Genomic DNA, 9583 nt, shown 5'->3' with positions numbered 1-9583 from the left:
TGCAGATTGTCTTTTAGATGAAGGCGAGTGAGGAATCCTCACAAGGCATTTGAGATTATTTTGGTAAATGACTTGTTGGAAAGTTGGAACCATGCATTTGAATCAAAATTGTTGACAAGTTTCCCATCTGTTATTTCACCCCATGGCCAACAGATGGCGCCACTGGGGGTGGTGGTGGCGCCCTCTGTTGGTAGCAGTTAAGTACAGCGCTTCACTTGAAAGCAAATTAAACATTTAAAAATATTCAGTCAATAGATATTTCACATGAGCCTGTTACTAAAATTGACATGTTCTTGGGGTTCCAGAGATATTCCCTGAAACGCCCATCAGTTGAAATGCCCATCAGCTATGGTTGATTGGCGGAGTGGACTCGATGGGCTGAATGGCTTTAGTTCCACTCCTATGTCTTATGGTCTTATCCCTGTCAAATATTGACACACTGCCAGGGAATTTCTGTCTTAATTTGAAATTGCTCCCAGGATCTCCCCAAATGATCTGAACTTCAAATACAACCTCAGCCACAATTGACAGCTACAGAAATGAGTACAGGTCAAACCAGTGGTAAAGCCTTTGAACGATTTGATTCCCTGAATGGACGCTGTAAGTCTTTGCATTTATAAATTTTTGAAATTAATTATCTTGATTTTTATCATTGTAACCTCGCTTGGATTATAATCATGCGATTTGCACTTTTTCCAGTAACTGCAGATATCATGGTCTTATTTATGTTGTACTGACTTTCATTCTGTTGATATTTAGAGTCTCGTTTTGTTTCAGCATTTCTGTAGAATTTATTGCACATTGCATTCTGCTGTGACAGTCATGGGTGCAATTTAATTTCCTTAAGTAGTTCAAGGGGTGCGCACTTTGATTTTTCTTATATCGCTGATTGGGCACGCCGTGCTATTTCTGTCAATCTGCCACAGTGGTCAGGGTAGCGCTTCCTCCTGGCTGAATGCTGTTACTGCAACAGGATTTGTTTTAAATGGATTTGCTCACACTCCCTGGCAAAATGTTCCTTCTCTTGGTTAGGTAACCCGTGACAAACAGGCTCCAAAGATTATTTGCATCAGACGGAATTTGGAATGGAGGGAGGGTGGATGGAGGAGTCAAACTTTTCTGTAAAAACTAGGAAAATCTTCTTCAATTTTTATTTCGAAGTATCATTTGGCATTTGTCAAGATCCCACCTCAATTTTGAGCCATATTATAGCATATGGTACATGTAGGAGGAAAAAGTGAGGTCTGGAGATCAGAGCTGAAAATGTGTTGCTGGTCAAAGCACAGCAGGTCAGGCAGCATCCAAGGAACAGGAAATTCGACGTTTCGGCCGAAAGCCCTTCATCAGGAAGGGCTTATGCCCCGAAACGTCGAATTTCCTGTTCCTTGGATGCTGCCTGACCTGCTGCGCTTTAACCAGCAACACATTTTCAGCTATGGTACATGTACACAATCCTTTATCCGAAATCTCAAAGCTCCAAAATCTGAAGTTTTTCTTTGTGGAATATTTTACTGTGTAATAAGGTTGTTTAGCATGCAAACAGGTAACCCGACTCCACACCCACTCGCCCCATGTCACTCGGGTGTGGTGTGATGGCGTGGTCCAGCACTAGCAGATGCCAACCCTGTCTCATAGTACTCTCAGGTGCGTCTGCTGTTCGGTAAGATTTTTAAAATTTCACCAGGAAACTGTCACTTATTCCAAAATCTGAAAAATTCCGCATTACGAAAAACCAGCTGGTCCCAGTGGTTTCGGATAAAGGATTGTGTATAAATATGACCGCACTCTGATATCCCTTTCTAATAATGGAAATAGTTCTGCTTTACCCAATCTGGGATTATATTTGACTCCACTCCAGTGGGTTTGACTGTCTCTCACACAAACCAGATTCTGTCCCCTGTATTGCACACATTGTCCTCGGAGCCTTAACTGTAAACGCGTGAGAATAGAGAAGATGCGGGAATGTGTAATGTCCCTCCCTTTCCCAGATATGCCGACACATCAGTGGATTTTGCTTTGAGTCTTAGCTTCAGTTTATTCCTACATTCCTGTGAATTCCTCCCCCCACCCCGCCTTGCCGTCTGAAAGTTCCTGTTGAATCTTCCCTTCCATGCAGTGTGTACCAGTTGAAAATGTGTTGCTGGAAAAGCGCAGCAGGTCAGGCAGCATCCAAAGAGCAGGAGAATCGACGTTTCGGGCATGAGCCCTTCTTCAGGAATCTGAAGAAGGGCTCATGCCCGAAATGTCGATTCTCCTGCTCTTTGGATGCTGCCTGACCTGCTGCGCTTTTCCAGCAACACATTTTCAGCTCTGATCTCCAGCATCTGCAGTCCTCACTTTCTCCTCCCATTGTGTACCAGTTCACAACTACTGGGTCAAATTCTCCTCCTCTTCCTCTTCCCCTCCCCACCCCACCCCTCTGGTTCTTTTCCTGATTCCCATCAATCCCGTGTCCCTCCGATTCCCATCAAACCCTCCAATCCCCTCAGGGATTCTGAACGCCCTGATTCAATGTCCCCCTTGACCTTCTCTGCTCGCTCCATGGATAACAATCCCAACCTCTCCCAGTCACTGTCCATAAAAACTGAAGACGCTCTTCCCAAATCTACGAACCAAGCCTTGATCTCTGAGATCAGCAGGATTTTTACAGGGTTAGAATTCTTCTATCAGTTTTATATCGTTCACAGATTGATTAATTAATTTTCATAGAAAACGGTTCCTACAAGCGAATGCATAGTATTTTAAAGTCAAACGGCCTGTGATATTTTGACTACCAGTAATTTGTATGGATAGGGAGTGGTATGTATGTATGAGCAAGAGTGATTTTAGTTCTGTATTATGTAATTGGGGATTTACTGCTTATCCGTATAGAAACTGTCTTACACTGGCTAAAGGGTTTAAATCTTTCACATTTCTAAATAAACGAGTGAAGTAAGCAAAATGTCTATCCCTCTGATCTCTGCAAACAAGATGTGATGGAAATTGATTCTCATGTTGGGAATTGTTCGATTCTGACAATCTCCTGCATCACTCACTGCTACTTGCACACGTGTGAGTCTGATCAGGCGTTGATGAACAGTGGGTCAGGAACATAAAAGACCCCAAGCACAGAGGCTGGGATTTTTACAGCAAGTTACTCACCTTCTGACTCCCCATTGACAAGGCCCAAGGCAGGAGGGTGAGGGAATACTCCTCACTCGCTCTGGATGGGGGCAGCTCCAACAACACTCAAGAAGCTCGACACCATCCAGGGACAAAGCAGCCCCCGCTGGATTGCCCCCACACCCACAAACATCCCCTCCCTCTCCCCCCACCGACGCTCAGTAACAGCAGTGTGTACCATCCCCTCCCTCCCCCCACCCCCCCCTCAGTAACAGCAGTGTGTACCATCCCCTCCCTCCCCCCCACCGACACTCAGTAACAGCAGTGTGTACCATCCCCTCCCTTCCCCCACCGACCCTCAGTAACAGCAGTGTGTACCATCCCCTCCCTCTCTCTTTCCTCCCCTCCCCCACCCCCTCAGTAACAGCAGTGTGTACCAGCTACAAGACCCACTGCAGAAACTCTCCAAAGACCCTCAGGCAGCACCTTCCAAACCCACGGCCACTCCACCTAAAAGGACAAGGGGCAGCATGGTTCAAGAAGGCAGCTCACCCCACCTTCTCAAGGGGGGCAACTAGGGACAGACAACAAATGCTGACTCATATCCCAATAAATGGACGTTCTGACAGTGCGGCAGTCCCTCAGTACTGACTCTCTGACAATGTGATGCTCACTCAGCACTGACCCTGCAACAGTGCGGCGTTCCCTCAGCACCGACCCTCCGACAGTGTGGCACTCCTTCAGCACTGACCCTCCGACAGTGCTGCATTCCTTCAATGCTGATGTCAAGAATTGTGGTTTGGATTCTGGGCTCATTACCATGCTTTCAGACTCAATGTCACCTGTTTTGACACGGGGAGAGAGAGTACCTACGATACTCTGTGGTTTTACTGATTTCTGCCAGGCCTTTGACTCTCAATGGGACCTCAAACTGACTTGATTCTCTGAGACAGCTTCAGATCCCTGTCCCTTGTATCTGAAAGTGCCCTTGTAGAAATGCTAACTCCACCATTGTCCTGTGATTTCAGCTCGTTCTGCAATATCCCAAAACCATTCAAAGCTGTAAGTAGGGTTTTGGAATGTTGGATTAATGTAGATAGATGGGCAGAAGAGCCTGATCTGTGCTGTTTGAGTCTGTGACTATTGCTACAACTGGTTTCAACTGGTGAACAGTGCTGCACCCCTGTGTAAAATCATTTCCTTTATTCATAAATCAATAGTAAACCCCAGTAGAGTGCCACCTCTGGCTTGGAGGTGTATTGACAATGTGACATGTTTACATTAATAATTCCCATTCTGGACAGGGTGGGGACAAGTCCAAATCAAAATCTAGTACCATTCATGATCCTTTGTACAACAGAATCCTATGGGTCATTCCATACAAACAGCGGAGACTTTTAAACATTAAATTTTTTATTAGTTTTGAAGACAACATCTTTTCTTTTGGTCATTTTCTTTACAAAATGGTTTTACAAGAAAAATCAGGGTATAAAATGGCTGATGTCATTGTAAGTTCATGAGGGGGCATAAGATGCATTTTCTCAGAAAGTGTTGGAAATGTTCAAACTCTCTGCTGACTCTGTATCAGCAGGAGAGAGAGCCCCAGTGAGTGTGAGAGCATGTCTGTCACGGATCTGTTCCAGTGGTCTGCGACCCCATCTTCACCAGTACAGTTACACAGCCTTCCTCAGCGTTTCAGAGCAAGTTCAGAATGTATGTGTGGGAGCATGTGTGGATGGGGACGGAGTGTGTGTGCGCGTCTATGTGTAGATGGGTGGGTTTGTGTGTGTATCTGTGAGGGAGAGTCTGTACATGGATGGGTGAATAGTCCATATGTGTGAGATTATAATCGTGTGTGGGGACAGAAGTGAGTCTGTGTGTGTGTGTCTGTGAATGTGGATGGGTGAATGTGGATGGATGTGTTAGTGTGTGAATGGGTTGATGTAAGACTGTAGACGTGTGTGTGTGTGTGTGTGTGTGTGTGGTCAGATGGGTAACCAGGTCAATTTTTGAAATCTAAAATTTCTTGTTAAGGGTGTATTAAAGATTTACTCCAATATGAAAGAAATCCACAAACCACAATTATACTCTCTCACAAACATCCAATTCTCTCACACACACTCACACACATATTCAATCTCATACATGGATTCATGCACATAATCATGGCCAAACACACTCACGGAGATAGGGAGAGGTGTAGGGGCTGGAGAAGGATACCAAGATAGGGAGGGGGTTACAGAGGTAGGGAGGGGGTGTGAGGGCTGGAGGGGGTTACAGAGATAGGGTGGGGGTGTAGAGGCTAGAGGGGGTTACAGAGATAGGGAGGGGTATAGGGGCTGGAGGGGGTTACGTGGATAGGGAGTGGGTGTACGGGCTGGAGGGGGTTACAGAGATAGGGAGGGGGTGTAGGGACTGGAAGGGGTTACAGAGATGGGGTGGTGTAGGGGCTGGAAGGGGTTACAGATATGGACGGTATAGGGGGTGGAGGGGGTTACAGAGATAGGAGGGGGTGTAGAGGCTGGAGGAGGTTAGAGATGGGGGGGGTGTAGTGGCTGGAGGAGGTTACAGAGATAGGGAGGGGGTGTAGGGGCTGGAGGGAGTTACAGAGATAGGGAGAAGGTGTGGGGGCAGGAGTGGGTTACAGAGATAGGGAGGGAGCGTAGGGGCTGGAGGAGGTTACAGAGGTGGGGTGAGGTGTCCAGGCTGGAAGGTGTTACAGAGATAGGGAGGGGGTGTAGGGGCTGGAGGGGGTTACAGAGATGGGGATGGGGTGTAGGGGCTGGAAGGGGTTACAGAGATGGGGGGGTAGAGAACGAGGTTTGAAAACAAGAATTATGGTTTATTGATTGGAGCGTTGACAGCACAGGACAACGAGTGGCAGGAGGTAATGGTTGAATGGGGTTCCGTGAGAGTTGGGATGCGGTGGTCTGGGGTCAGAGGTTATGGTGGTTGTTCGAGTGCCGTGGCGGGTGGGGAAGTGACGATGTTGTGGGAAGGAAGCTGGGATGTGGAGGGCGGTGGAAGGGTGGGGGAGCTGACTCCTCCCAGCATCCGCAGAAATATCCCCCCACACCTCACACTGCCTCCCAGTGGCAAGAGTAGCCGAGGCTAGGAAGGCAAACAAGTGACCGTCCAGTATCAGACTTTGACACTCAGATAAAGACTAGACTCAAAGAGCCGATGGGACTCTGGCACTGTTCCCAGAGCACACTGTGTATCTGCACACAGCACACCACTTAAGCAATTCAGCTGAGTTGTCGAACAGTTGGCACTGCCACATCTAGCACCAAATTTTGCCCCAAATCTTCAAACACAGTGAACTGACTCCATCCCAGCCAGTCCCTGGGCTTTCGAGCATGTGAAATAATTTAGAGTACCACAAACAAAGATTAACATGTTGCATTGGGAAGATTCTCCTGCACTTAACGTTAAACCTAAGTGCTATTATACAGTAGCAGTGAAATCCATTAAATCTTCTGTATTCTTCAGCCATTATTGATTTGGGGAAAGTAAGTTAGGTAGGCGGGCTACACGACACAGCGTCACTCGGTGAATTAGTGGTTGGAAGGTCAGACTCTCCGAAGCAGTAGAAATGTGAAAGAGATTCGCTCTCACTGTCCTTAGTCCCTGCCTCTAGGGATGGATGTGCTTTATAATACACTAGCCTTAACCCAACACAACTCAGAGAGGGGAGTGGGAGCTGGGGACACATTTCAGATCCTTAGAAGGAAGCTGTAACGTCATGCGTTTGCGTACACGTCAGATGGACTCACCCAGCCAGGGAAAGAAAGGGCTATTCGGCCCATCCTGCTCTTTGAGAGATCTCTCCAATAAGTCCTACTACCTCCCAGCCATTCCCGCCTCCTCCATCCTGCCCACTGTTCTCCTTCCAGGAGCTCCCTTGTTTGAAAGTTAACTGTTGCACCTACCCCCTTCCTGGCATCAGCTCCCAGATACAACTCGCTGCATCAGCAAACCAATTCTCCTCCACCCACCCCCAACTAACCCGCCGCGTCCATTTCCTCCATTCTCTCCAAATACCTCCTACCTCCCACCCCTCCCGGGAGAGTAGCATTTTCCCCCTTGACCACCCTCCCCTTCCCCCAGTGACTTCTAAACACTCCCATTCACATCTCCCCCTGAACCTTTCCCAGGGGAACAGTCCCAGCATCTTTCGATGAACTAGAGACCCTCACCTCCCACTGGCACCGTCCTGGCAAATCTGCCATGGCACGTCCCTCTCTGAGGCTCGTGTGCTGAGTAGTTACGGGCACAGTGCCCCCAACTCTGGACGCTTCTGTACTGGCTTCCCGACTGCATCAGGAGCACTTGTTCAACTCCTTATTGAGCTGCTCGTTGTTATCGTTTGTGCAGAACGCTTCCGTTTGGGCTATACCACCCTGGGTGGCCCAGTGGATTGGCGAGCAAAGACCCTGATTTGTAAGAATAGACATGGCTTATTACCAATGGGTTGCAATTAAGGCCTGACAGAATTAAACCTGTCTCCAAAGCACCCACCCTCCTTCCTCCAAACCCCACCCCTGCTCCCCAGAAAGCTTGCAACCTGAAGTGACAGGCAAGAATATAAAATCAGCACCTGAGCTGGTTCAAGTGAAAGTCTTGCTCATTGAGAGAGCACAACACCCACCCTCCCTATCCCACCCAACCTCTTCCAAAGGGGTCACTGAACGTTAACTCTGATTTCTCTCTGCCAGACCTGCCGAGCTTTTCCTGCTCTTGCTTCCCCCCCTCTCTCCAAAACCTTTCCACCGCCTAGGAAACTCTGGAATCAAAGTTTGGAAAGCTCAGAGACAGAGGGATTCCCTAAAACCGCACACTGCTTCTGAGACAAAATTTGAAAAAAAAAACACGGTTGAATAATGTTCCAACTTAATAAGGCAAGATATTTTGCAAGAAGCGTGACTGGACCTCTGTTTTTCTCTCTCCCGCTGGACCTCGAAACGTTAACCCTGCTCTCTCTCTCTCTCTCCACAGATACTGCCAGACTGGCTGAGTTTCTTCAGCAATTCCTGTGCTTGTTCGTTTCAGATCTACACTGTCCGCTGCGTTTTTACTGCGCGTATTTGGAAGACGCGATCTGTTTTATCCTGGGCAAGATTAGCACCTGCCTTCCCCACCACCCATGCCTTTGCGATGAGCAACTCACTTTTTGCCCCCTCCCTGTTTCAGATTAAGAGCGCCACAAAAAATCCTGAGATAGACACACCTCGGGGGTTGGCAAGGGTGAAAGTTAAGTTCCCAAATGTTCACGTTGTTAAATGTTTGAGAAAAGAAGGAAAATGGCTGCTGAACACCAGGACTTTCCCAACCCCGCTGAATTCCCTGCAACATTTATTCCGGATTAATATACAGGTAAAATGCCCTGTATTGACTGCTGCTGCACACCGTCCACCTCTTCTCCCTCATTCACCGCCCGGACACGCCTTGGCGTGCCCATTTGCCACCGGGCGGTAGGGATCCCCAACGGAGGGCTCTCGATGCGGGAGTCCTCCCCCTTTCTCTCGGGGATCTGGGGTGGAGGGTGCTGCACACAGCGGTCCCCTGCAACCGCAGATTGCGGTGGTTCATGGACTCCCAGCCCAACTGCTTGTTCTGTGGTGCTGTGGAGTCCGTGGACCATGTGTATATTGGGTGTGGGCATTTGCACTCCCTTTTTGATTTTCTCAAAAACGTCCTCCTCTGCTTTTAGTTGCACTTCAGTCCCACGCTCCTGATCTTCGGGCACCCGGTACGGAGGAGGGAGGGCAGGTCTGAAGACCTCCTCGTGGGTCTGCTCCTGGGCCTGGCCAAACTGGCCATAAACAGGTCCAGGCAGCGGGCCGTGGAGGGGGTCGTTAGGGCTGACTGCCTGCCCCTCTTCCGCGGTTACGTTAGAGCCCGGGTGTCCTTGGAGAAGGAGCACGCGGTGTCCACCAACACCCTGGAGTTGTTCAGGGAGAGGTGGGCGCCGCAGGGAGTGGAGTGCATCATTTCCCCCTCCAACTCTATTTTGAGTTAATCCCTGCCCTCCCCTTCACTGTTTGTTCACACAGCATTGCCCTTTGATGAGAAGGACACTGCTTGTCACTGGCCACTCGGGTGTTTTCCTATCTTCCTGGTGGTGGAAATTTGAATAAAGATTCGTACACCTTGTGTCTCTCACTGTGTATCACACCTACACACACACACCATGGATGCTGGGGTAAAAATAAGCACTACCACAGTTAGGCGGGAGTATGGGGAGGAGAGGGGGAAGAAAAAGAATAATTAAGAAGAGAAAGAAAAAAGATAAAGGTAAAGTTGCTGTAGTTTTGACTCCCGTGAGAGAGAGACTTGATGATGGTTTAATCTGATGGTCTCTGCACCTTCAGGCACGGAGAGTAGACTGACAAGGAAACTTTAGCCAGTGTAGGAATTGTTGGGGTCAAATTAAAGAAAAAAGTTAGGGTCACTGATTTTTTTTTTCCCCATACATTCA

Source organism: Hemiscyllium ocellatum, chromosome 38 (genome assembly GCF_020745735.1).
Source record: "Hemiscyllium ocellatum isolate sHemOce1 chromosome 38, sHemOce1.pat.X.cur, whole genome shotgun sequence".
In the NCBI taxonomy this organism is placed as follows: Eukaryota; Metazoa; Chordata; class Chondrichthyes; order Orectolobiformes; family Hemiscylliidae; genus Hemiscyllium; species Hemiscyllium ocellatum.
Note: the sequence above shows the minus strand (reverse complement) of the source record.